The sequence below is a fragment of the Panthera pardus genome, unplaced genomic scaffold (genome assembly GCF_024362965.1).
Source record: "Panthera pardus isolate Hobbes unplaced genomic scaffold, ASM2436296v1 HiC_scaffold_10, whole genome shotgun sequence".
In the NCBI taxonomy this organism is placed as follows: Eukaryota; Metazoa; Chordata; class Mammalia; order Carnivora; family Felidae; genus Panthera; species Panthera pardus.
In genome coordinates this window covers 2,355,436-2,381,816 of record NW_026526655.1, presented here as the reverse complement: position 1 = coordinate 2,381,816, position 26,381 = coordinate 2,355,436, and the positions used below count along the sequence as shown (strand labels likewise).

General features: G+C 56.4%; 1 protein-coding gene across 1 annotated transcript in view; it reads left to right on the top strand.

Moving 5' to 3' along the window:
- Window positions 1-18,706, top strand: part of TWIST2 (twist family bHLH transcription factor 2) — a 77,723-nt gene extending 59,017 nt beyond the window's left edge. The window contains exon 2 of the mRNA XM_053902915.1: window positions 16,819-18,706. The gene's annotated coding sequence lies outside the window, so the exon portion shown is untranslated. The remainder of the gene's footprint in view (window positions 1-16,818) is intronic.
- The last annotated feature ends 7,675 nt before the right edge of the window (window positions 18,707-26,381 follow it).

Genomic DNA, 26,381 nt, shown 5'->3' with positions numbered 1-26,381 from the left:
TACTCAGCCCGCAGCAGACTGCTTTTTCCCCCGATTATGGTTGTGGTTTGTTTGTTTTCTTTTGCAGACTCCCCACAAAACAGTATGCTGCTTCTTCAGGCTTACTTCTCTAACTTGTTACTTCTTTGGTTTGGTTCAGATTTTGAAAACACATCATTCTGATGCCAAGATTAACAAAAGCTGCCTCTTTATGATGTTGCTATTGACCCAAAAATTCACAGATTGGAAAGAAAGAAAGAGAAAGAAAGAAAGAAGAAGGAAGGAAGGAAGGAAGGAAGGAAGGAAGGAAGGAAGAAAGAAAGAAAGAAATAAGGGAAGGAAGGAGGGAAGGAAGGAAGAAAGAGAGAGAAAGAAAGAGAAAGAAAGAAAGAAAGAAAGAAAGAGAAAGAAAGAAAGGAAGAAAGAGAAAGGAAGGAAGAAAGAAAGAAGAAAGGAAGGAAGAAAGAGAAAGAAAGAAAGGAAGGAAGAAAGAGAAAGAAAGAAAGAAAGAAAGAAAGAAAGAAAGAAAGAAAGGAAGAAAGAGAAAGAAAGAAAGAAAGAAAAGAAAAAGAATGAAAATAAGGAAGGAAGGAAGATAAAGAAAGAAATAAAAGAAGGAAGGAAGGAAGAAAAAAGGGAAAGAAAGAAAGGAAAGAAGGAAGAAAGAAAGAAAGAGAAAGAAAGAAAGGAAAAGAAAGAGAAAAAGGAAGGAAGAAAGGAAGAGAGAAAGAAAGAAAGAGAAAGAAAAAGAGAAAGAAAGAAAAAGAAAGGAAGGAAGAAAGAAAAAGAGAAAGAAAGAAAAAAAGAAAGAAAGAAAAAGGAAGGAAGAAAGAAAGAGAAAGAAAGAGAAAAAGAAAGAAAGAAAAAGGAAGGAAGAAAGAAAGAGAAAGAAAGAGAAAAAGAAAGAAAGAAAGAGAAAGAAAAAGAAAGAGAAAGAAAAGAGAGAGAGAGAGAGACCGCAAAGCCAATCACTTTGGAAAAAGCTGCGCGTGCTGTTTGTTGGATGGTCCTGTTGACCCTGAGGACCCAGCCCCTCCCACTGTCCATTCCGGGACTTGTAAGGATTCACAAGGAACAAAAGGAAAATGTCCCTGCCTTCAGTTTTATGTCCTCCGTGTCGATAGTATCTTCCTGCCCACGGCTCTTCCGAGTAAACAGCCTGGTCTCCGCACAGCCACCGGGTCCCCCTCCCCGGCCGGCCGGAGGGGGGTGGGTGCCGGACCCAACGCAGCCAACCTCTGAGCTGCCGCGGCCGTGGCCCGGGTGGCCTCGTCGGAACGAGGAGCTGGGCCGAGCGAGCGGGGTCCCCTTGGGGGTCGGGGCGCATGGAGCCTGATCTCACTGGCGGGGCAGGGGGGGGGGCGGGTAGGGCCAGAAGGATGTGTTTCCGCAGCCCCCGTGGGGGCTCGGGAGGGGTGGGGCGGCCGAGAGCCCTCAGCAGGCTGCAGAGAGGCTGACGCGGGCAAGCGGGCGTGCCCTGTGTGTGCCACGGCTGCGCCCCGGGGACGGCCCTCAGCTGGTCACTGTCATAGTCTGGGTGACCCCTTTCTGTGCGAGACGTGAAAGACATCACGAGTTTAAAAACCTCCAACGTTTTTCAGTTGTTTTTCCGCCACGTTGGAAGCACAGTTTAGGCATCTGTGCTTGGTGACGTCAGGGTCGGCGCTGGTGACGTCACAGCAATGTTTCTTTACTACGTTCCTTCGTGGGGCACAGGGACGAGGGGTGGAGCTTGAGTTTGCCCTTCTGCCTGATTTGTCTGTCTCCGAAGTGCGGCTTAAGCTTAAGCTCCGCAAGGGCCCGGCCATTGTCACCTTGCTCCCCGCCGGCCCTCCAGGCCCTGGCACGGCACTTGGCATCTAGGATCCGCTCGTCAGGGGTGACTCCGTGGGCTCGCACGCACCTGTGACCCGGCCGGGTGTGCCGGCGGGCGCTCCCAATGCAAGGGAGGGGCTCGACCTCTCCCGGGAGGGCTGACCGCGGGCGGCGGGCCGAGCGTGCATTTGCTCTGCCTGCACAACCAGTGCGTGCCCCTCTGTCACGCTCACGCCAGGTTGTAGAGTCTTGCACCAACAAGATCAAATCGGCTGAATTCAAAGCGCACGCGCACAGGGGTACCCAGTGAGGCCTGGGGGAACACGGAGGCACAGGTCACGACCTTGCACTCTAACGTCCCCGTCGCGACCCAGGATCCACAGGTGTCGCCTTAGGAGTGCTTCCTCTGTGTTCTCCGTCTTGGTCCTGTGCCCGTCATTCAACGTGTGTCCACATCTCTCAGACCGTTCCCATCCAGCCGCCTTCCCTCTTTAAGGCGAGCTCCTTTATTTACCGTAGTATTTGTGCATGAGGGTTCTCCAGAGAAACAGAACCGATGGGACACGTCCGGAGACATAGTTACAGGAACTGGCTTACGTGATTGTCAAGGCTGAGAAGTCCCACGGTCCGCGTCCGCAAACCGGAGACCCGGGAAAGCTGGGGGTGTCACTCCACGCGAATCGAGGCCAGAGACCCAGAAGCATCAGTGTCTGAGAGCGGGAGGGACAGCTGCCCCGGCTCAAACAGAGGAAGTCACTGGTCCTCTGCCTTTTGGTTTTATCTGGGCCCTAAAGGGATGGGATAGTATCCGCCTGCATTGGTGAAGGCCATTTACTCAGTCTGCTGATTCCAGAGCCGATCTCCTCAGGATACACAACCAGACCCAACCAGAAATCCTGCGTTTTGCAGGTCACCGTGCATCCTTTCACCCAGTCCAGCTGACACATAAAATCAACTCTCACAACCTCTCCACAGGTTGAGAATTTAAGATGTCTTTGTTACCGTACTAGTGGTTTTTAAAATACTTTTTAAAGGTTTATTTATTTTGAGAGAAAGAGAGAGAGAATATGAGCAGGGGGGAGGGGCAGAGGGAGAGAGAGAATCCCAAGCAGGCTCCACGCTCAGCGAGGGGCCCGACACGGGGCTCGATCCCACGACTGCGAGATCATGACCTGAGCTGAAATCAAGGGTCAGACGCTTAACGGACCGAGCCACCCAGGCGCCCCAGGAGCCGTGCTAGCGTTTTTTATTCCTGTGTCGGTGCTCTGGTTACACACTGGAAAAGGTTCCTGAATCTGGGCCACGCGCCCCTGGGGCTTCCTCGCGCCCCGTGCGCTGTGATACTTTGCCGCCCCCAGCCGTCCGCCCTGCTGCGTCCCGCCAGCCTGACTACATCCCAGAGTGATGGCTCAGTGCTCTGGGCTGTGCCTCCTCTCATCCGTTTCCTGTGGCGGCTCCCGTGGCCCCTGGCCCAGGTGCTCTCACTCGCTGTCCTCTGGCAGAGGAACTGAGGCCACCCACACAGCTTGTGACCAGCCCGAAGTTGCAGGACAGGCAGAAGAGAGATTCAGAGTTCTTGCTCTTGACCCGCAGGCTTTCCTGCCTCCGTTTTTAACACGCACACACCCTGCAGCTGTGAAAGACGCACCCACCATTTTCGGGCCTTCACAGGTTTGGAGAAGTTACCTCGGGATAGCGAGCTGGTTTTCATCTGCCCTCAAACCGTTGCACGTGGACCCGGGGTGAAGCTACGTTGCCTCGCGCAGGCATAATGCATCGGGTATTAAGATCCACAGGGAGGGCCGTGGGTTCCTGTGCACACCCACGGACTGCCCGTGCGGAGCTCCGCTGGGCCGTCCGCACGCGAGGTGCCCTTCACGGCATCTCGCCACGTGTCTCCTCCCGCTCTGCACTGAGAACAATGAACGTGGGTGACCCCCAGCCCGTGGGCTCTTGGTGGCCCCGCCGGGTGGCCCTCAGCCCCGCAGCCACAGTGGCCGGTCACGGCAGAGCCTGAAGCCCCTGGAGAGAAAAGACCTGCTCGGGTGCCCTTCTGTTTTCTTACACACCCATTTCTGTGCCAGGATACGGATGCTTTCTCGTCCGCTTTCCCCACCGTGCTCCGGGGGGTGGAAGCCGATCCGTCCTCCACCACTCGAGCCTTGAAGCGAGAGTCTGGTCAGCCAGCGGGGGCCTTGGGTGGTGGCGTCCAGCTGGAGGAGGTGATGCCCCGGGGAGCCCCGCATCTCCCTCGGCACGGGCTTCCGCTGTTTTCCCGGGAATCCAAACCCCAGAGTGCCCGGCCATCCCATCAGTGTCCTGCGGGGTGACCCCACGAGGAAGCGCCGGCCAGATGGCCCTGCCAGCGTTTCCCAGGAACACACACCCAGAGCCTGCGCACGTGTGTGTGTGCACACGCATGCGTGCACGCACTCTCACACACACACGCCCATTAATCAGAGCTCTGTCTCCATTATCGTGCTGACCTCGTGCCAGAGCTGTCTTGATCAAGGCAATTCCCATCGCATGAGGACCGTGGATGCTTTCCGAGGGCTGGGAGGGTTTCGTCAGTTGGGCTCTTTCCAGCGTGAGTCACTGTCCGCCTCTTCGCCTTAATTAGTGTTCTGGGACTTGCTGGTGTAACTCTGGTGAAGTCTAGAGAAATTAATCAAAGTATATCTTACACTTGAAACGCAGTCAGAACCACCATCCGGCCAGATCCCCCGGCACTGGCGCTGGGACCGCGCAAGCCTCCCCACCTCTCCCATTGTTTTAAATTAGTTTGCAATTTCCCACATGCTCCAGACTTGCCTTCCTCCCTCGATCTGGCACTTGCCTCTTCAGTGTTTTCTTCTGGAAGGTCTTCTCGCTGTTTCCCCAACCGTGGCAGTTTCTCAATCCACTGCATACCATCTGTCTCAATAAAGCGGTTCTCACGGAACCTGGGCCCGGGGGGACCCGGGCGCATGCCTCTCTTGGCACGGTCCCGTGCGCCCGTGCCGCCCTGATACGTGGCCGTGTTGCATCCAAGACAGGGTTTCTGCCCGCCGCTGAGCTAGACCTGCCCCCTGTTGGCCCTGAGCCAACCCCAGCCTAGCAGGTGCGGAAACACGGGGTGCTCTGTACTGGTGTCTCTGGTGTGAAGGTCATCATGTCCAAAACACCGCCCTCCCCCCCAATCTCACTTGAAAGACTGAAACACAAACGGGCAATGGTCAGACCATAAGCACAAATAGCAGCCTGGACCACGCCCTGCCCAAAGCAGCCGGGGAGCCAGCCCGCAGAAAGTCAGACCAGCATCTCTTGGTAACAGCCCGGAAAGCCACACATCGCCTGTAACCATCGGCCTCCAACAACCAGGACGGGATTATGGATTCAGAACTGACTGCCTGCCTACCTGTCTCGGCTGCCAACTCAGAAGCAAGCAAACTGCGAGTGGCGGTGGCCGACCCCCTTGGCGTGGCGAACGCTGGTTTTCCTCCTGTGGTGGCTTCGTGTCCGAATGAGCCCCATTTCTTCAGGACACAGGTGGCGCCAGGCGCCCCTCAGGACGGGCCACTCTGGCTCCTGCCCCACAATGCTCCTCGGTAGCCCCCAGACCCCGTCTGGAAGCAGTCCTGTGTCTCAGGCTGGGAGGGCCCTGCCTTGGGCGGGCCGCTCTACCCTAGTCCGCAACGTTCTGGGAAGGCAATCTGTGGCTTTATGGGAAACCGGACTTGGTGGCATGGGACCAGAGAGTGGGGACATCTGACCCCTGGGTCCCAGCCTCCAGCCCCGGCCGGCCCCTCCCATATGTGTGTCCAACGCACCCTGCTTTCACCTGGCTGTGCTCCGTCGGTCCCCCCTCGGGCACTTTCTTGCCTGGCCACTCCCCGCACCTTCCAAGACTAGCGGTGCTTTGCCGCCTCCACCCAGGAAGCCTGCCTGAGCTTGGTGGGTCTCCACGAGGCCCTGTCCACTCCTGCCTCTGGGCACAGAGCCCCTCCTGAAGCCCTCCCTGGCAAGGGTCGCCCATCCCGGGGGCCCGTGTCTTCAGGGCCAGCTGGCATCTGTGCTGGGGGTGGGGGCTGTGGAGCCACGCGGGACCTCCTGGGGGTGGAGCCACAGAGGACCTCCTGGGGGTGGAGCCACAGAGGACCTCCTGGGGGTGGAGCCACAGAGGACTTGCTGGGGGTGGAGCCACGCGGGACCTCCTGGGGGTGGAGCCACAGAGAACCTGCTGGGGGTGGAGCCACAGAAGACTTGCTGGGGGTGGAGCCACGCGGCACCTGCTGGGGTGGAGCCACAGAGGACTTGCTGGGGGTGGTGGAGCCACGCAGGACCTCCTGGGGGTGGAGCCACAGAGGACTTGCTGGGGGTGGGGGTGGAGCCACGTGGCACCTGCTGGGGGTGGAGCCACAGAGGACTTGCTGGGGGTGGTGGAGCCACGCAGGACCTCCTGGGGGTGGAGCCACAGAGGACATGCTGGGGGTGGAGCCACAGAGGACTTGCTGGGGGTGGGGGGTGGAGCCACGTGGAACCTGCTGGGGTGGAGTCACAGAGGACTTGCTGGGGGTGGAGCCACGCAGGACCTGCTGGGGGTGGAGCCACAGAGGACATGCTGGGGGTGGAGCCACAGAGGACATGCCGGGGGTGGAGCCACAGACAACTTGCTGGGGGGGGGTGTAGCCACGCGGGACCTGCTGGGGGTGGAGCCACAGAGGACCTGCTGGGGGTGGAGCCACAGGGGACTTGCTGGGGGTGGAGCCACAGAGGACTTGCTGGGGGTGGAGCCACAGAAGACTTGCTGGGGGTGGAGCCACAGAAGACTTGCTGGGGGGGTGGAGCCACGCGGGACCTGCTGGGGGTGGAGCCACGCCGGACCTGCTGGGGGTGGAGCCACAGGGGACTTGCTGGGGGTGGAGCCACAGAGGACTTGCTGGGGGTGGAGCCACAGAAGACTTGCTGGGGGGGTGGAGCCACGCGGGACCTGCTGGGGGTGGAGCCACAGACAACTTGCTGGGGGTGGAGCCACGCGGGACCTCCTGGGGGTGGAGCCACAGAGAACCTGCTGGGGGTGGAGCCACAGAAAACTTGCTGGGGGTGGAGCCACGCCGGACCTGCTGGGGGTGGAGCCACGCGGGACCTCCTGCGGGGTGGAGCCACGTGGAAAGGGCTCGGGTGGAGCCACCTAAGGCTTGCTGGGGGCGTGGAGCCCCATAAGACCCACTGTGGGGGGCATGGAACCGTGAGGCACCTGCTGAGGGTGGGAGGTGGAACAACGCGGGACCTGCCGACCCAGCCAGGGAAGACGCCGCGGCTTTACACAGGGAGATGCCTGATATAATCTGCTTTGCAAATTACTCTGGCAGGTGTGGTGGATGGAGGAGTTGGACGCAGGCAGTATATTGGAGGAAAAGACATTCTTGCAATGACCCGGGTGAGCCGCAGGGGCTAGAGTGGGGCAGAGGAAGGTCAGGGCTGGGATGGCGCAGAGGAAGGTTGAGGATCCGAGGTCATCAAGGTCGTGCCTCTTAAAGGTGCTCCCTTTAGAAAGATTGACTCCATGCGACCTTTGGATTTCTACCCAAAATGTCCCTAAACCGTCCGCATGATTTGGTGTTTAAAAGGACCAAGTTTGCTAGATGTGTTGAAAGGGTTTCAGCAGCCGGTGACATACGTGCGTGTCCACACGAGTGGTAAGGGTGGGCACAGAGGATCGAACAAAGCAAGACACTCTTAAGAGTGACGGTACTAACGATCACACCAGGACGGGACATAGACCAAAGTCACGGTCCCTACCTATCTGATGCTCCCAGTAAGAGCTGAACTGCTGCTTGTGCAGTTAAACTAATTATGAGGATGGTTCCAACAAACGAACAAACGACTTTCCTTTAAAGGGAGGCTGACGCCTTGACGTTGGCTGCAGAGGGTGCAGAACAGCCGGTGAGGTTGGCATCTGCCTGTTGGCAGTGCTGTGACAGGGCCACACGGACGGGGCAGAGTGCAGAAAAGGTCAGCGGGCCTCCCCTGCCTGTCACCTGCTGAGGTCCCTTCTGATGGACTTATATGGACTGGGAAACCCCGGTCCCGAGAGCTTGTAGCCGCTCTAGCTTAGGCAGGGAGCTCTTTATCCCCACTTCTGCCCAGCACAGCCGGGCTCTGGGGATGGCTTCCTGGAGGTGGCAGGATTTAGAGCTCCTTGGACACAGGAGGCAAAGCTCTGCTCAGTGCATCAGCACGGACTGGGAAGCCCTCCCAGCTATGGGGAGGGAGGTCCCTCCAACGAAGGAGCCAGAGCAGAAGATAACAACCGTGGTAGACAGACGCCACGGGTGCCTGGACCAGACAGGGTCTTTCCGGAAAGAGTCACGGGTCCCCCTGCAGAGCAGGGCGAGTGCAGGAACTTGGTGCTACTCACAGTAACGTGGTTCTGTTGGGGCCCAAGGGCACTCACTCCTGGCCTCGTTTGGGTGGCATTTTGATAGTGTTTCCCTCCAAATGTGATCAATTAGAAGATGTTGTGTTAGCAGAACTTGTATTGTCTTTACTCATTAACAAGAAACCACTCTTCCCAACTTGCTTATTCCAAAGCTTTGGGTCCTTTCCTGCTTGGAAATGAAGCACAATTTACCAGCTGGCCTTTGCTGTCTCTGTGTCCCCACATAAAAATCTTGTACCTTAAACTCATTCAGTTTCTCTTATCACGTGAGATGCACAAAGAATTTTCAGAAGCAAATTACGTACCATAGAAATGATGTGTTCCTTGAGAGGCTAAGATCAATCAGGAACCCATCAGATGCAACGGTCTGTGGGCTTCTGATCTGTGTTTTCTAGAGCAGTGGCCCTCGGCCAGGGGCCATGTCTCCCCAGGCACATCTGGTGATACCTGGGGACAGTTTTGGTGATCACGTCTGGGGATGGGTGTTAGCAGGAACGTGGCCACACCCCCATAACACAGAGGACAGCTCCCACCACAAATAATGATCCAGTTCAAAATGTCAGGAGTGCCGAGGCTGAGAGATGCTTTGGATGAATTCCAAACGTGCCTCTAACTTATTTTGTTTGGATGTGCTCTTGGCTTCAACTCTTTTCATATTAAAAAAAATTTTTTTAATGTTTATTTATTTTTGAGACAGAGAGAGACAGAGCATGAGCAGGGGAGGGGCAGAGAGAGGGAGAGACACAGAATCCAAAGCAGGCTCCAGGCTCTGAGCTGTCAGCACAGAGCCTGACGCGGGGCTCGACCTCACAAACCGCGAGATTGTGACCTGAGTGGAAGTCGGACACTTAACCGACGGAGCCCCCCAGGCGCCCCTATACGATTTTTGTTTTAAACAAAAGTAGATTTTTTTTTCTTATGAACCGCGAGATCATGGCCTGAGCCGAAGTCGGATGCCCAACCCACTGAGCCACAGGGGCCCCGACTCTTTTCATATTTAAATGCATTTATTTCTGCTGTTCATGTGACCTGCCAATGCCACCTATTTCCACTTTTATTATTTTTCCTTCCAATTTCCTCAGGCCTTCTTGACATCGGACATTGGGGACCCAATTGCTCAACTTCCCGTTTTGGTAAAGGAGGCATTTCAAATCCTGAAAATGCTCCCTGGTGCTGCGTAGCCACGGTCCCTCTACCTCTCTGCAATTTCTTCCCCGTTTCCTGACTCCAGATGTGTTTTGTCGTAGTCGCCATTTCCTCCTCCATCCACTTGTTGCCAGGGGATGTGTCTTCTGTCACCAAGCGGCCGGGCGCCGAGTTCACATTTTTGTCACTAACGCACATTTTGCTGCTTTGTGACCAGAGAAAGCGACGAGGGCTGTGGCCCTTCTGCCTGCCGGTGTCGGTGTGTCCTCGCATGTGGCCATCCTGGGTCCTCTGTTCCTGTCCTATTTCGTTTCCCTCAAATGTCACTCATTCCGCTCTGGAGGTTGTTTTAGTTTAGAATTCATGAGACTGTACGTCAGTGGGCCGAGACGAAACTTTTCAGACCCTCACCCCTCTCCCTGTGCCAAGGCTCCCACTATGACTGAGTCCTTCCCGGGACATGTCACGCGCCCGGTCCAACCGGCCTAGACCTAGGCCATCCCTCCTGTCAGCCGAGGTCGGGGCCCCGATTGGAGCAAAGCACTGGGACTCAGACGTGCACGGGGACAGCCAAATGGACGCCCTAGAAAACGTGGCGGCTGGGTTCCCCTGAACCCCTGGGCCTGCACAAGTGGCCCCGCCCTCCTCTTGGACAACCAAAGCTGTCTCCCTGCCTGAGGGGAACGCACAGACTTCTCCTTGGGGGACAACGTGCGTCCCAGAACCCACCTCCTCCCTCCTGCCACCAGTGCAACAAATGTGGCCAAGTCCCAGTGTCGTCCGGCGGGGGTCTGAACCTCGCCCACACGTTCCCACAGGAGCAGCAGGGCCCTGTGGGCCCAGAAGGGGGTGGGGAGGGGAGGTCTGCGAAGGGGGCGTGTGTTCACTCAGGAGTGACCACGGATGTGCCCTCCGGAAGCTGGGAGAAATCTTGGTCCACACGAGAGGGGGAAGGTGAGGAAGGTTGTGGTGGACAGAGAAAGGGCATCGAGAGTCTGGAAGAAGCAAGAAGGCCACGGCCACGTGGCATTTACCACAGCCACGTGCACGTGCCGGGGAGGGCCCAGCATCCCGGAGGCTCAGTGGTGGCTGTCCCCTGTGGGCCAGGGGTGGTGGGAGGAGACACCATTACGGACGGGGGCCTGCCCACAGCAGTGGGGACAGCAGAGTCCTGGAGCGTTAGAAGCTAGGTGGGCACAGGTATGTGGGGACTGGCCTGTCTCACTGGGAGCTTTAGTGGTTAAGAGAACACGGCGCCTCGGGGGCAAAGCAGGCGGGCTCCCCACGCAAGCCACCATCCCTCGCCCCGCGTCCATGAGGCAGGGAGCACGTTGCACCAGCGTGGAAACAGCTCCAGATGGAGAATCCGAGAACTCAAAAGCGAGAGGAGGCAGATCCCACGTAATCTGGCCCCACCGCTCCCGACTGGGCTGCGCTGGGGCCCACGGCCTCAGCGCTCTCATCGGAGTACTGGGGCGATAAAAACCACCGCCCACCTTCCCTAGACAGCTGTTGCCACAAGCACATTCAGTTCTCGATGGTGCTGTGTGATGTGACATCCCAGGACGGGGACAGATCCCACCAGCATCCCGCCTGCAGATCTCACGGGCTTGGGCAGCTCACAGAGCTTGTCTCTCAGGGACCAAAGGCCCCTTGCGCATTTTTTATGTTAATGTGAGGGCTACAGGTTGGCAGGGATTGACCCCCCCTTCACCCCACCCCTGCGTGCACCCCACGCCTGGGTGCAGGTTGCAAACTCCCGAGCTCCTTTCCGGGGGCAAGTGCAGGGAATCCCCGCTCCCGACTTGCTCTCTGGTGCCACCACCAGGCGGGCCCTTCCCAGCCCTCCCTCCCTGATCCTGCCATTCACTGCTTCCTTGGCCCTGGGATAGGGTTCTGACCTCAGCCCCGCAAAACCCTGGAGAAAGCCTCACCAGCCCCCCTTAAACCAGCAGTTTATTGTTACTGGTTACTGATGATGAATATGGCCCAAGAATCTTACCGTCCAGCCCTCATGAACACGGCCCAGAGGAAAGGTTGGGTATATACCACTTTCTCTGTCTTGGTGCAAATATAGGCGAGACAGATACTCAGCAAACTCAGGGACCTTGTTGCAATGGGTTGAATAATAGCGTCCCCCTCCCCGCGCCGCCAAATTCATATTCACCCAGAATACTATGCCTGTATCTCGAAATAGGATCTTTGCAGATGTGATTAAGGTAAGAATCCTAAGGTGAGATCACGTTGAGTGTATGTTGGGCCCTACATCCAATGTGTGCTCCCCCAGAGCCTTTGGAGGGAGCGTGGCCCTGGCAACACCTTGATTTTGGACTTCTGACTTCCAGAACTTCCAGAGAATGAGTTTCTCTCGTCGTAAGTCGTGCGGCTTGTGGTCACTCATCACAGCGGCCCCAGGACCCTGACATCCACGCACACACATGAAACGGACAAACAGAACAACAGTGCCACTAAGACACCTGCCTTGCCAGGGTCCTCTTTGCTGGTGTGGCTGATGTCCCAGCTTTACCCCCTATGTTCGGTGACGCTCATGAATCCAAACTGTCTCCCAATGGACTGACGATCACCTTCTGTCAGCACTGATGCGGGAAATCGATCCTTCTCTGTGATTGTGATAGTTCTCAGACTGTGCCCTTCACTGCCAACCGAATGTCTGCAGGGTTTTTTTTTTAAGTTTATTTATTTTTGAGGGGGGGAGAGGGGCAGAGAGTGGGGGACAGAGGATCTGAAGCAGGCTCTGCACTGACAGCACAGAGCCTCACACAGGGCTTGAACTCGTGAACTGTGAGATCATGACCTGAGCCGAAGTCAGATGCTTAACCGACTAAACCACCCAGGTCTCAGGTGTCTGCAGATTTAACTCTGGGTCCCTGGCAACCAGCACCCAGGTCATGCCCAGCAGGTGCCCTCTACAGAAGTACCCAGGAAGGGACGGTCCCTGGAGGCTGTTGCTCTGCCGGCTTGAGGCAGGCCAGCACTGCCCCCAGAGAACCTTCCAGATTACTCAGCCTCAGCTGTTCAATGGCTACTTCCTGGGTTGCTCCGCAAATCTCCCCACCCCTCCCACCACCTGGCCCACTCCTACCCTCCTTCCCCCCACTGACAGCCCGGGTAAGGTTTCATGTGAAACCCTTTCTCTCCAGCTCTATGTGGCTACTAAAAACACTTTGAAAACCATAAGGCTTCTCGGGAATGTTGGCCGTCATTCTGGCAGAGGGACTCTTCATGCCGATCTGTGCCGACCCGGGCATGTTTGCCCCTCGGGCACCAGACCGAGGATGCCAGCCTGTGGGCCAGTCGTCCACTGGAGGCTCCGTATGCAGGACCAGGGGCCGTGTCCCCCACCCCGCACCTCTCCAGCCTCCACACCGGCCCGGCCGCTGGCTTTTCCTTCGTCTCTGGTCCTCAGCTCCGCCCTGCGGCAGAAATCCTTGGCGGCCACTTCTCTCGGGTCCTCTTCCTGTCATAAAAGACATTCCTGCTTTTAGTGCAAACTTTGTTTCTTTTTTCCCCAGCTGACTGCGATGTTCAAAGAACACAATAAAAAAGTACCTTCCTTTAAAAAAAAAAAAAAAAAAAAAAAAAAACCAAGATGGAAAATCAGCCCTAAATTCCCACCAGGGAGAAGGCACTCAGCTCTTTTGGAACCTATCTACCCTCCCCTCTCCTCCTAGGGTGGATAAATGTCTCCTCCAAGACGCACGACAGCTCAGGAACACACACACACACTTGGCTTCGCAGGTCTGCCAGGACCTGGTCCCTGGAGCCCCGCAAAGCCCTGAGAACAGTGTCCCCTTCCGGCCTGTCCAGGCTTCTCTGGGGTCTGCAGGCGTGTGCTGGGACACTGAGGGTCCCCTGGGGGTGAGGATGCTGGCCCCCAGCCTGGGCTCTGAAGATCTCTTTACTAGTTATCAGGGTGCATCGTCCGGGGTCTGACGCAAGGGCCCCAGGCCGCAGGCCCCACCAGCAGTCTCCACGGCCGAGTTTCAGAATCTGCCCCTCCCCGCATCTTGCCTCCTCTTGGCCCCCCGTGCCCACCTGCCTGGGACAGCAGACACTCTCCCCTCTGGCACTCCAGGCCTCGTGGCCTGCTGGTCCCTGAGACACCATGTCAGCAGATCTTCTCACTGACTCCCCTTGGACTTTGGCCCTCTTTGGCCCCCCGTGAGGTCATCTTTGAACTACAAGGGTCCCAGAAAGCAAAATGACCCACCGGAAAGCCTGCTGACCCTGGAGGCGGGAAGCTGGACACTGAATGTCCAGCGGGGTATCTCCCCCTTTAGATAAGTTCATTGACCTCACTGATCGTCAGTCTCCCCGTCCAGGGCACGGGATGAAACCCAGGGTTAACCTGCGGGAGGACTTCCTCACGCATCCCATTGAAATAGAGATGGAAATACTCAAAGACACAAAACCTGGCTGGTCACGCTAGAAACTTTGTGTATGGTGTGAGGTAAGGGAACGGCTCCTTTTTTAGACGGAGAGATCCAATTTTGCAGCGCCGTTGCCAAAAGGCCGCCCTTTCTTCCAATGAGTTGTATCTCTTAAAAATTGTGACCGTTTCTGCTTGAGCCTTTTCTGGGTTCTCTATTCTGTTCTCTGGATCCGTATGGTTACCTTATGCCAATGTTACAGTTTTAATTTCTGTGCTGTTATAGAAAGCCTTGAAATCATGTGGTATAAGTCCTCCAAGTTTGTTCTTTTCACTTTTTTTTTTCAAGATTACTTTGGCTATTGAAGGTCTTTGTACTTTTTATAGAAATATAAAATCAGCTCCGTGATTTCAAAAAAAGCTGCTAGAATTTTTATTGAGATTGCATTAAATCATAGATCAGTTTGAAGACAATCTCCACCTCAATATTATTGAATCTTCAGGTTTATGAACCTAGTATAATATTCCAAAAGGTAGAGCTCCTTTAACTTCTGAATATTTTGTGCTTTTCAGCACAACAGTGTTGTACATTTTTTGTTAAACTTATTCACAGCGTTTTATATTTTTATGCTAGGGTATGGAGGAGACACGATGCTTCTTTTATTTTTTTATTTTTTAAAAATCTAACGACATATATATTTTTTTAATATGAAATTTATTGTTGGTTTCCACACAATGCCCAGTGCTCATCCCAACAGGTGACAATGAGCCCCTTTCTGACTGTTCTTTGCTGATCCCCACAGCCTTGGCCGTAGACATTAACCACACACATTCACACGGGGGTCAGCGAAGCAGGAAAACGGAGATATACAGCCTGGGGGTGGGGGTGAGGCTGTGCAGACAGGAGGGAGGGGCAGGTGCGGGCAGAGACCAGCTCATCTGGGTGGAGGGCCAGACGGCGGGTACCATGGCCACCGACCGCCCGCAGAGCTCCCGGGCACCACCTGACCGCTTTCCACAGCCTGCCCTCTCCCTGCCCCAGAGACGCGTGGTCCCAGTCCCCACGCTCCTTTAGCAAAACCCCTCAGCTCTTGATGTGCAGTGAGCCCTTTCTGGGGGGGAAAAATTGATGAATGAACTTTCACACGATTATCAAATTTCTCCTTTCCTCTTTCTCCCCAAATGCACTGGGACCTAAATTCAAATAGCAAACACTCTATTGGTTAATTTGGGGGGAACTTTTAATGTGTTCAAAATGGAGTCCTCCCATTCAAGGACAAGGGTACCCCCCGTTCTTTTAGTTCACAATAAAGAACTGAGGTCCTATTCACAAAGGTTGCGCACATTTCTTCTCATTTTTATTCTTGGCTTTTTCTGTCCATGGTGAACGGATTCCTTATTGCATTTTTTTCTTCCTTGACTTTTTAATAAAGGGAAGCAGGCAGGTTTTCCACCGTAAAATCATCCTGCATTTCTGCACCACACCTTTCCTGCTGAGGGTGTGATATTTGTTTCACGCACTGAGACATTGGTTTGCAAATATTTGGTTTCATGTGCTTGGGCTTCCCGTCACTAGCGACGTAGTCTTGTTTCTTGCAGTATCCTTGTCAATTTTGAGGAGTAACATTATATGGGCTTGTAAAATATATTGGGGAAGGTTTTGTCTGTTGCTAACATTTCATCGTGCATAACACGGGAATTATGTCTGTCTAATTACTATTTGAAATGATTCTCCCTTGAACCACTTGAACTTGGTACCTATTTTGGAGATAACACTTTCACGATGTTTTCTGATCTTAATGCTTTTGGTTTACTTAGGATTTTGCTGTTTCTGAAATTGATGTTTTAATTTGTATATTCCTTTAAAATCATCCATTTCATAAAGACTTAATTTTTCTAGCATACCATTTTCCACTTTTTAAAAGAATTCATTGTTTCCTTCATTCTTAATTTTTCTTATCTTGGATTTTTTGCTCTTTTTTAAAAAAGTTCATTAATTAATTAATTAATTAATTTTTTTGAGAGTGAGAGAGCAGGGGAGGGGCAGAGAGAGAGAGAGGGAGAGAGAGGTCCCAAGCTCAGGGCTTGAAGCCATGAACTGTGAGATCATGATCTGAGCTGAAATCAAGAGTCAGTTGCTTAACCTACTGAGGCACCCAAGTGACCCTTTTTTCTCTTTTTTAAAATAGGTCTAGCCAGCAATTCTATCAATTTTGTTGGTTTTATTTGAAAGAACCAGCTCTTGAATTTTATCTATCAATTCTGTTTTTTTTTTTTTTTTTCCTGTTCGGGATTTTTAAATTCTTTTATTTTTCTTTCCTTACTTTTTACATATTTGGTTTTCTTTTCATTCCAATGTTCAATTTCTTTGTATTAGATCATCATCCTCCTTATTTCATATATAAAGTATTTAAGTCTATGAATTTTCCTCTGTTTGCAGCTTTGACCCCAGCAGGGAGTAGTGAATTTGAGGATTCAGGGTCATAGTTGGCTCGTTTAGATATGTGCCATGCCTAAATGATTGTGCTGTTCTCACCTCATTATTCTTTCAATAGCCTGCAACAGAGCCTTTTCTTGGCCTCACGGTAAGGAATTCAGTATTTCCTCATCTGAAAGCCCGGAGTGACTTGTGCATAAATGTACTCATTTATTTCATGTCTGTCCACCTCACTAAATTTCGAAACTCTTGGGGGGAAGTTTGGGTGCCTTAAACCCTTGACACGGTGACTGGCATATAAATAGTAATGGTAGTAATAATAATAATGGCCTTTGTTCAGTGCTTTCCAGACAAAACACTACGACTGTTACATGTGTTGTCTCATTTAGTCTCCAAAACAACCCTGAGAAGGTGGCGCTCCTACCGAGGGGGGAAACCAAGATTCAGGGTGCGTGAGGTGCCCAAGGTGTTGGGACTGGTGAGTTGGGGTTCTGAGCCAGCTGAGGATCCTAGCTACCTGTCCTGATGGTCCCCAGGTCCACAGGTGAGGTGATAGGTCCTATTCCACACTTGGCACTGGGTGACCCCTGAGAAATTTTCCCACTTCATCAACTGATTCTTGCCCTGCAGGAAGCGGGAAAGACACGGTTCATCCACTTGCTTGAAGAACTTGATGGAAAAGGACACAATGAGCGGTCGTTCTCTGTCCTGGCTTCACGCAAGATGACGACAGGAAGCTCTTTGCTTGGTGCTTCTTGGCCACCCGTGGACTTTTCTCCTCTGTCTCCTTCACGTTTGCTTCTTCAGCTGTTAGGAAGTAAATCTGCACTTTGCCCAAGACAGGCCTTTGTGCCAACCTCCAGGCCTTGGGCCTTTCCTGGGAACCTCCTGACCCCACTTTCCATTCAGCCACTTGGCCACAAACAGGGATGGGACTTCCAACTTCTTGACATTCTGCCCGTGGTCGGAACACCCAGGTATCTGAGCAGGAAAATAAAAAAATACTCCTCTGACCCCTCTCCTTTCCCCACTTCCCATGAAGAGCATGGAGCCCTCCTCACTTCCCAGCACGGGTTTGGAGGGAAGGTCAGACCACAGTGGGAAAGCGCTTTGGACATCAGCCATGCTGCATTGTACTGTGATTCAAAACTCCTGATATGACCACGGACCTTGGGTGCCCTTAACCTCAGATGCATGTTGCACAGTCCTTCCTGGCGACCATACTCTTAAGCAGCGAACCTGACCACATCATCGCCGCCCCCTTGGAGCCCATCCATGGCTCCAGAGTAGGGCCACCCCAGCCCTGCCAGGCCTGCTCCCTGAAACCAGCCCCTGCTCCTCTCTCTAGCCTCACCCCCCATCACCACTCTCACCTCTGTGCCCCACACAAGGCCAAACTCCATTCCCTGGACCCCTGTGTGGGGCAGTGTTGAGCCCCCACCCAGCCTTCTGCAGGCTCAGCCCACTCCCCTCATTGCCCCAAGCCCTCCCCATCACCGCCCCTGTGGAGTGTGGGCTCTCCTGTCTTGCCGGACGGGGCTTCTCCGCCCGTTCTGATAACCGAAGTGCCCACACGTGGCTGCCATTGTTGCTGTCTGTTGAGCGTGTGAACAGGTGATCTCACTGCACAGAAGCCTCCAGGGGTGTCTGAGGATGGGAGGTGGCTGGCACAGGCCCCCCTTGTATCCTGAGTGCACCTGTCCAGCAGGTAGGGGAGGCCAAGACAGGACTCAGCACCCACGCTCATCCAAAGATCCGATTAGGGTGGGCTTGTAACATTTTGGACTACAGCCCGTCTGAGAATCGAGGATTCCCACCTTGCTGCCCCGGAACACCTCCAACCAACCCGGACACACAGATTTCCAATCCCATTCATTCCAGGAGACTGCGTATCCCGTGTCCTGGGCCCCCAGAAAGATGTGTGCAAGTCCTAATCCCTGGTGTGTGTGAATGTGACCATATTTGGAAAAGGGGGTCTTTGCAGATGTGGGTTAAGAATCTTAATCATCCTGGATTAACTGGGGGGGGGGGCCCTAAGCTCAGGGACGAGAGTCTTTACAAGAGGAGACGCAACGGAGGAGAGACCAGGATGGAGGCCGTGAGCAGGGGGCCGAGCCTGGGCCGCGTGTCCGCGAGGATTTCTCGCAGCCACAGAAGCTGGAGAGAGACAGCGCAGTGCTCTTTCCTGGAGCCTCTGGAGGGGTCACGGCCCTGCCGACACTTTGAGTTTGAACTTCTGGCCTCCGGCACTGTGAGAAAATAAAGTTCTGTTGTTTTAAGCCACCCGGTTTGTGGTAATTTGTTACGGCAGCCCCAGGAAAGGAACACACAGGCCCTTCGTGGTCCTACTCTTCCCCGTCTCCAGCTCCCGCTTCTTCCTCCAGGCAGAGCCAGCGTCCAGCCCGAATGCTGCTCTCAGAGATCCACCCGGGGCCTTCCTTCCAGGAGGAAGGAAGAACTTTCTTTTCTCAGACGTCACCTTCCCCGGAGCCCCAGGCCGCCACCGTGCCCACCCCCTACCTTGTAACACAGCCTGTGGTTCACTGACTTTCTTGCTTATTAGCCTCCCCCCTTCTTCTGCCAGAACGTAAAGTCCACCAGGCCAGGGATCTTGGTCTATTTTAGTTTCTGGAACAAAGGCCAGCTTGTAGGTAGGCGCACAGTAACTATCGGCGAGCGAACGAACGAACGAACGAGAAGTCCGAGGGCAGAAAGCAGGCTCGTGGGCGAGGGTGCCAGACAGAGAGGAGGGCAGCCGAGCGGCCAGGGCTGGAGGTGCGGGTGGGCTGGGTGGGGGAGAAGCCCCCCGCGCTCTCCCTGGTGGCCCCTCCCGCCTCCTTGGAGGGGAAGGAATCGGCCGCGGGAAGCTCCTGGAACCGCGGATCAGACACCCTTCGCGTGCGGAGGAAAGCCCGCCCCGTTACTGAATATCCCCTTGTTTTTGCGTGGATCGGTTTCAGATATTAAGTGCAATAGCAGATGGGGAGGCATGTGATATTTTCTCAGTAAATACGGTGCCGGGCCGGGATCGGCATCCGTGCCAGCTGACCTGCGAGTAGAAGGGCCCCGAGGGCTCCTTACGGCTGAAATAATGTGTTGTAAATCGCCGGTGCTCGCGGCCGCGGGGGCCTGGCTCGCCGGGCTCCTCTCCCCATCCCATTAATTACTTCAGCGGGGCAGCCGGGGCGGCACTCCCACCAAGGTGATTTAACTCGCAGGGCTATTCGCGGTATTCGGGGAGGCGTGTTTCTTATCTACGGCATCTCCCATCCGAAGCCGAGAAATTCCTCTGAAGGGGAAGGCCGGGGACGGAGGGCAGAGCCACGTCTGGGGCGGGGAAGTGGCCTCGTGTCCCAGAGGCAGAGTGAGTATCTGGCACCCGTCCCGCCCCTCAGAGCCAGGCTCTGTGCTGAGTCCTCCTCTCGGGGCCCCCGGGAGGGGACCCCCGTGACCCCGACGTAAGGTGAGGAGACAGAGGCTGGCTTGCATGGTGGGTGGCCCGGCCGGGATCGGCTCCCTGCGACCCCGCTTTGCAGGGATCATAAGGTCACCAGTGTCCACTGGGCCCGGAGTCCCGGACAGGCAGGGTTGTCTCTCCCTCGCTCGCTGACTGTGGAGGTCGGGGCGCTTGGCCCGGCTGTTTGGTCACAGGTTCCCAGGCCGCCAGGGGCTTCGAGCCTTCGGTTCCAGGGGGCGCATTTTGACAGTGAGTCAGCTGGTGCCGGACAGGACTAGAAAGTTCACCCGAATTGAAAGGATGCCCGGATGTCTCTCTGTTAAGCGCGTGGCTGGGCTCTCTGTCCCGACGTCTCTTCCGTCTTCGCCTAAAACTGGCGGTGCCGGCCGCTCGTCCTCTGACGCAGGCCCACGTGGCTCTGCCGTGCGGTTCTGTGTCTGTGGCCGGGTTTGGGGCTGTCCGTGGTCCGTGACCCCCCACCCCTGCCTTCCCCTGCCCTCCATGCCCGGGGACTCTGCCCTTCTGTTGTTTGTATGTGCTCACCCGGGACATTCCCTTCCTCCCGAGGCGTCCTGAGCTGGTGCCTGAGCCGGGAGCGTTACGTCCACACCACCTTGCTCCTGGGTCGGAGCGCTGAGCCTGTGGCTTCCAGGTGCAGGCGTCTGATTCTGCAGTTGCACCCGTCTCTACCCCGCCAGGACGGCCGAGAGGCCTGGACGGTTCCACTCGTTCCAAGCAGAGACGATGATATCCCCATCGACTCTTACACAAGCCAATTAGTCTCTCTTCACACACTCACATATACACAGAGTCCGGGGAAGTGTTTTTTTAAACCCACTGACCTACATTCCCCTATCACGCAGCCGTCCAAATTGAAAATGGCTTTAGTAGCATTTCTGCCAACAAAAACACGGCTTCTCACGGCGCCCGCTCTCTGCGCTACGCTCAGCCCAGCCCTCCCCAGCGCCTCCGCCGGCCGCGGCCCAGGCTCCCTGCACGGCTCCTGGGACGCCTCCTCCGTGAGACCCTCCTGGGTTCCTCTGGGCAGACGCTCCCTCAGCCTCCGTCTCCCCGTCACAGGGCGTTTCCATCCAGCTCGACCCCAGCCCGTCCGGCATGTCCGCGTCCATACAGTTTGGTGAATTTAATCTCCTGTGTGGAAGAGGCACAGCGTGTGACTCCCTGTTCTAGAACAAACCCAGCATTCCAGGCAAGCACAGACCCCGACATCAAATAGCACGAGGGCTGGTGGGGTGTCGTAGAGAGAGCCAGCGCCGCGGCGGCTTGGGGAACCCTCCCTCATTAATGAGGTGGCCGTGGGCCCCGAGGAGAAAGGACGGACTCCCTCCAGCCTGAGGCTGCCTCACCATCCTGCGGAGAAATGAGTCTGCCTTGCAGACTGCGGTCCGGTTTTGCCGATGTACGTGAAACAGTGACTTCGGGTGAGCATCACTCTTTTTTTTTTTTTTTTTTTTTTTTTAACATTTATTCATTTTTTGAGAGACAGAGAGAGACAGAGCACGAGCAGGGGAGGGGCAGAGAGAGAGGGAGACACAGAATCCGAAGCAGGCTCCAGGCTCTGAGCTGTCAGCACAGAGCCTGACGCGGGGCTCGAACTCACTAACCACGAGATCATGACCTGAGCCGAAGTCGGACGCTAGACCGACTGAGCCCCCCAGGCGCCCCACCCTGAGGAAATTCTTGAGGATAGGTGAGGAGGCAGCTGGAAGCTTCTGGCTCCTGTCCGTCACATGACCCTGGGGGCTCTCCCAGCTCCAGGAAGCCTCAGTCTCCAGATCTGTACAAAGGGGATGTCTGTCCTCTCCTATTTCATTCGCAGGGTGGCCGTGAGACCCAAAGACACGGTGTGAGGAGATGCTTTGACAATAGGACGTTCATGGGAATAGGAGGCATCCTTCATCTGGGCTCCTATCTGCAGGCCGTAGAGAAAAGAGGGGTGTGATTGGAGCCCTCAGTGGCCTGGGTCCAGCCCAGGGCTCTCCACCCAGTGTGGCGGCCCGAGCTCGGGGAGCACAGTCTCGAGGACCCGCAGGAACAGGGCCCTGAGGTCCCGGCCAAGTCTGGCACCCGGCCCCGAGCCGCCCTCTGTGCTGCCGCTGAAGCGTGACCATTTGACCTCTCTGTTCCTTCTCAAAATACCCCTGACAGCTCCCTGGATGAAAATGCAGTGGCACTAGACGAAAATTTATGCGACCGGGCCTTCCAGGGAACCGAGCCTGACCGGCCGCCTCTGCTGAGCTGGCCCAAAGGGGGGGTACGTGAGCTGGTCCAGGCTCGGGCCCCCAGAGCAGAGGTGGGACCCTCCCCGGGCTTCCGGCCAAGGTCCCGGGCTGCTTCCCGGATTCCTTCCTGCGTTCCTGCCCGTCCGGCCCTGCTGCCCCAGACTTTTCCCTCACAGAAGGCGTCCTCCTCAGGCTTGTGGCCCATTCGGTGACTTTTCAGGCTGGAGCCAAGATTGCTTTTGCAGAATTGACAGTTTGTGCCCATATGTGCCATGCCTCTTTGATAAGTGAAAAATGTTCAATAACTTACTTAGAACAACGTGGAAAATCGGGAAAGGACTCTGCAGGACTTGTCCAAGCGGCCAGAACTCGGGTGCGGGATATAGACACCTGGAAGGAGCGTCCCAGGTTGCCCCCCACTTTTCTTTCCCTTTACCTTTGGGGGTTTCTGTGTCGCTCTGGTGCCATGTGAGAGGAGGCGGGGGGCTCAGGCCCACCCACGTCTCAGGACCCCACGCCGTCCCTCCAAAACATTTGCGTTCACCAATTCCTTAGCCCCCCAGGATGCCAGTGCCCAGAATCAATCAGACGCCCCCAGAAGGCACCCAGGTGCCCAGGGTGGTTGGCCTCACCTCACCTGGACCTTGGCGTGGGGTGGGTGAGGGCAGGGGAATGAGGTCTGGAGCCCCAGGACTGGGGGGTCCCGGCGGGGCTTTGAGACTCCGAGTGATGGTTTAGGTGGGCACAGAAATGGGGGAGACGGACCTGAGTCAGCCTGAGGCAGGAGGTGGGGGAGGGAAGGCCAGTGTGTGCGGTGAGCGTGTCTGTGGTGTGCATGCGTGTGTGGGGGGTAGTGTGGTGAGTGTGGGCTGTGTGTCAGGGTGAGTGTCAGGGTCAGGTGGAGGAGGGGCTCCAGGTCGTCCTGGCACACTCAGGGCTCACAGGAGTTCACGCTCAGGCCGTGGGGTTTCCCAGGCCAAGCCAGAGGGCCGAGCCCCAGGCCAAGGGCATGAACAAAAAAGGTTGAAGGTCAATGTCAAAGGGGAACGGACTCCTCTGACCCCTCCCTGCACGCAGGACAGGAGGATAACATGGTTTGCACCTGGGACCCCAAGGAGGGTGTCCCTGCTGCCTGAGACCCCACGTGTGGCCGGTCACCAGGGGAGACAGGGGCTGGGAACAAACCCCTGTGAGCCAGGCAGTGTCCCCGGCCTCCTGCTCTGTGGCAGGTGCCCCGGGGTTCTGGGGAGGGCTCCTGGGGCACCCACCAGGCCGGCGTGGCCACCCTCAACCCCAGGTGCCTTTCGAGGTGGCTCGGGCTCATGCATTGGGTCTCCACTTGTGTCCGGACCTTAGACAAGAATGGTCCTCACTGTCCCTGTGTCCTCACCTGTGACGCGGGCACGACAGCACCTCCCTCATAGGTCATTACGGTCATCAAATGACATGACACCAGAAGGGGACGCCTGGCACACAGTCCACGAACACGACGACCAGATCACGTCATGGTTATTGTCGATGTCAACCGGGTGCAGCCACTGGTTGTCCTGTGCCACAGTCCACTTGCGTCCAGAGGGACAGGGACACAGACCCCCCCCTGCACACTGACCCCCACCTGCTCAGTGTCTTTCTCCCTGCCCAGCGCTCCCCCCCGCCCCCCGCCTGGTGACTTCCCACCTGCACACTGACACTTGCTAAACCTCATGGCCACCTGCTGCCCGCCCCTGTTGACCCCAGCCTGGGGCCCCCAGGAACCTCCAGTGGGGCACGCTGACCTGGAATCCACCCTATCCCCACAGACCTTCCCTGCGTCAGCACACGGGAGGGGCAGGCGGGAAAGGGAGGAAGGCAGCAAGCGCTTGGGGGAAGTTGGGGTGCTACAGAAGTGGCACCCCAGGGAGGGGCGCACAAGCAGAAGTCCCTCCCCAGAGCAGCTGGGGCCACAGGGTGACCCGAGTCCGTGCGGGTCTGGGGCTGGGGAGCGTGACCTGAGGCGGGGTGGGGTGGGGCAAGGGCACCCACGCGGGGCTTCCCTGACCCTGCACCCCCAGAATGCAGCAGGCTGAGGGTCGGGCGGGTCCTTGCTCTGGGTGCACTGTGCCACGCTGGGCGCCCCGGTCCCTGGAGCCCTGGCTGCCGCTTGCCCCCTAAGCCAGCGCCTAGCCAGCCTTCACTGCGGGCACAACTGGCCTCGCCAGGTGGGGGGCCAGGCCCACCCCTGCCTCTGTCCATAAGCCTGTTGCAGATCTTTACCAGTGCCTGCCACGTCTCCTCCCTGCGGGTCACTTGCCTGAGGGGGCCCGGGGCTCTCCAGTCCTCCAGGGCCCGCCCTGGAAACCCAGGCTGGTGCTGGACTCTCCTGTGCCACCTGGTGGCTGCCATCTGCAACTGCGGCAGGCCTCACCCTCTGCCCAAGGGGCTGACCCCGGGAGCCACCTTCAGGTCCCCGAGGCTGACCCTGGGGAGCTCTCTGCTCACCCCAGCTGTGAAGCTTTGCGAAACCTTGCCGGCCTGTCCTCAGCTGCCGACAGAGGTTGTCTGCTTTTGTGTTGCCCCCCCCCCCCGCCCAGATTTGGATTGGGGAGGGGTGGCTCTTGTCCTTGATGTTAACACTGTCCTATCGGCCCAAAAAGATGCCCCTTGCCCTTTCCACCGTTGTGCCCAGCCCCTGGGGTGCCCTGTCCTACTCAGTGCTTCGTGTGTCTCAGGACTTCCTGCTGAGCAAATTGGAGACAAGTTCCTGGCTCCCAGTGCACACCTTCGGCCCCTATCACCCGGACCACCTCCAGGGCCAGCTGGTGCCTGTGCCCCTGGGGCCCCCAACCCACCCAGGAAGGCCCCGAGACACTCTGCTTTCCTCGAAAATCTTAGTCCCAGTCGGCAGCCCCAGGACGCCATCACATGGGTCCTGCAAGGGCCATCGAATGCCCCCGAGGGCAGAATTCTTGACACAGGAGTCCCCTCAAGTGCCGTGGCCTTCGGAGGTCATCACCGCATGGCCCGGTGTTTCAGGGACTCGTGGGCCATGCGCTGCACTCCCCCTGGGGCCCCCGCAGCTGGCGGCGAGCCCCTCCTGTAAGGCTGCTTGAACCAGTCCTCCACTCGGCCCCGCCTCCCTTTTAGGGCTGGAACCCTAAGTCCCAGCAGCCCCCTCCAGGACATCGGACGTCACCGGCCACTTAGCAAGGACCGGGGCGGGCCCAGCAGAGTTAGGGCAGAGGCAGGTCTCCTCCCTATAGCTGGAGGCTGCGAAGGCCCGAGGCTCACAGGCCAGAGCCTGGTGGTAGCCGTTTGCTGTCCCATAGCTGTCCCCTGCCCCCCACAGGCCAGGCTGGGGTCCCCAAAGCCCCAGGAATCTGCTCCTTCCTCAAGGCCCACGAGCCTTCTGTGAGGCTGTCAGCTGCCTCTTGGTGTATGTCTCTGCGGCGGGAGTCGCGGGAAGAGTGTGCAAATAGCATGTTCCTGAGCAGTTTCCAGAAGCCCCGACGCAGGAGAAGGAGAATGACAGGGCAGGGCAGGGGTAGCCCGGCGGCTGCCTAGAAATAATCACCCCAGAAACCCCTGTGGATCCCTTAACCTTGCAGGGCTGAGTTCCTCGTCTGGGGAAGGCCCCCTTCACCCAGCCCTGCCTCTGGGAGCTGAAATCAGATTGCTGCCCAGTCCCCAGACCCCCACGTGGGCTCCAGGTGCAGAAACGTGGGGGCCAAAGGGGGGCTGTGCCTGGGCCTCTGCCGGGGCTCCTCCCCAGCTCCTGCCTGACCCCTGGAGAGAAGGGATTACCATGTCTTCTGCAGACAGGAGAGGACGCGTGGTCAGTCAGGGGACCCCCACCCCGTGAAGGTGCGTGTAGGCACATCTCTGTAGGGATATTGTACGACGATGACCACCGAAAGCCCCCAGGCACTTAGGCGGCGGGTGCCTCTCCCGAGCCCACTCTAGGAGACCCGGGCCGGCTCTGCTCCCTCCAGGAGCACACCCTTTCCCTGCGTCTGATGGGCTGGGTTGAGGGGGGCCGTCAGGACACATTTCTGGGCATCAGAGACCTGGAGCCTCACCCCTGGCACTCCCCGTTCCACGCAGAAGTGGAATGAGCCCTCACGTCTGCTAACCCCAGGACTTCCTCTCCCCTAACAGCACTTTGACCATCCTGGCACTTGGCAGGTTGCCTGCATTGACTCCTGCGAAGGCGGCGATAGGGTATCGATTCCCTTGCTTCCACGAGATGTCCGCAGCTCAGCCCCAGCAGCCTTGAAGTTCCTCGGATCAGCGTTTGCTGTTTTCAATTCACAAAGAGAGAGATTTTAAGCTCCGTCATGCCAGAGCCACCTTGCCTCAAGTACGTATGGGCTTGTGCCTATATTAGCACCGAGCCTTGTATGTGTAGGCTCATACCATGTTAACATATAAAGGCTCTGACAAGTCCTACAACAAATATATCTACTTCATTTTGTTCAGTCCATGTGATTCATGGATTCAGTCAATGTGTTCGGCCT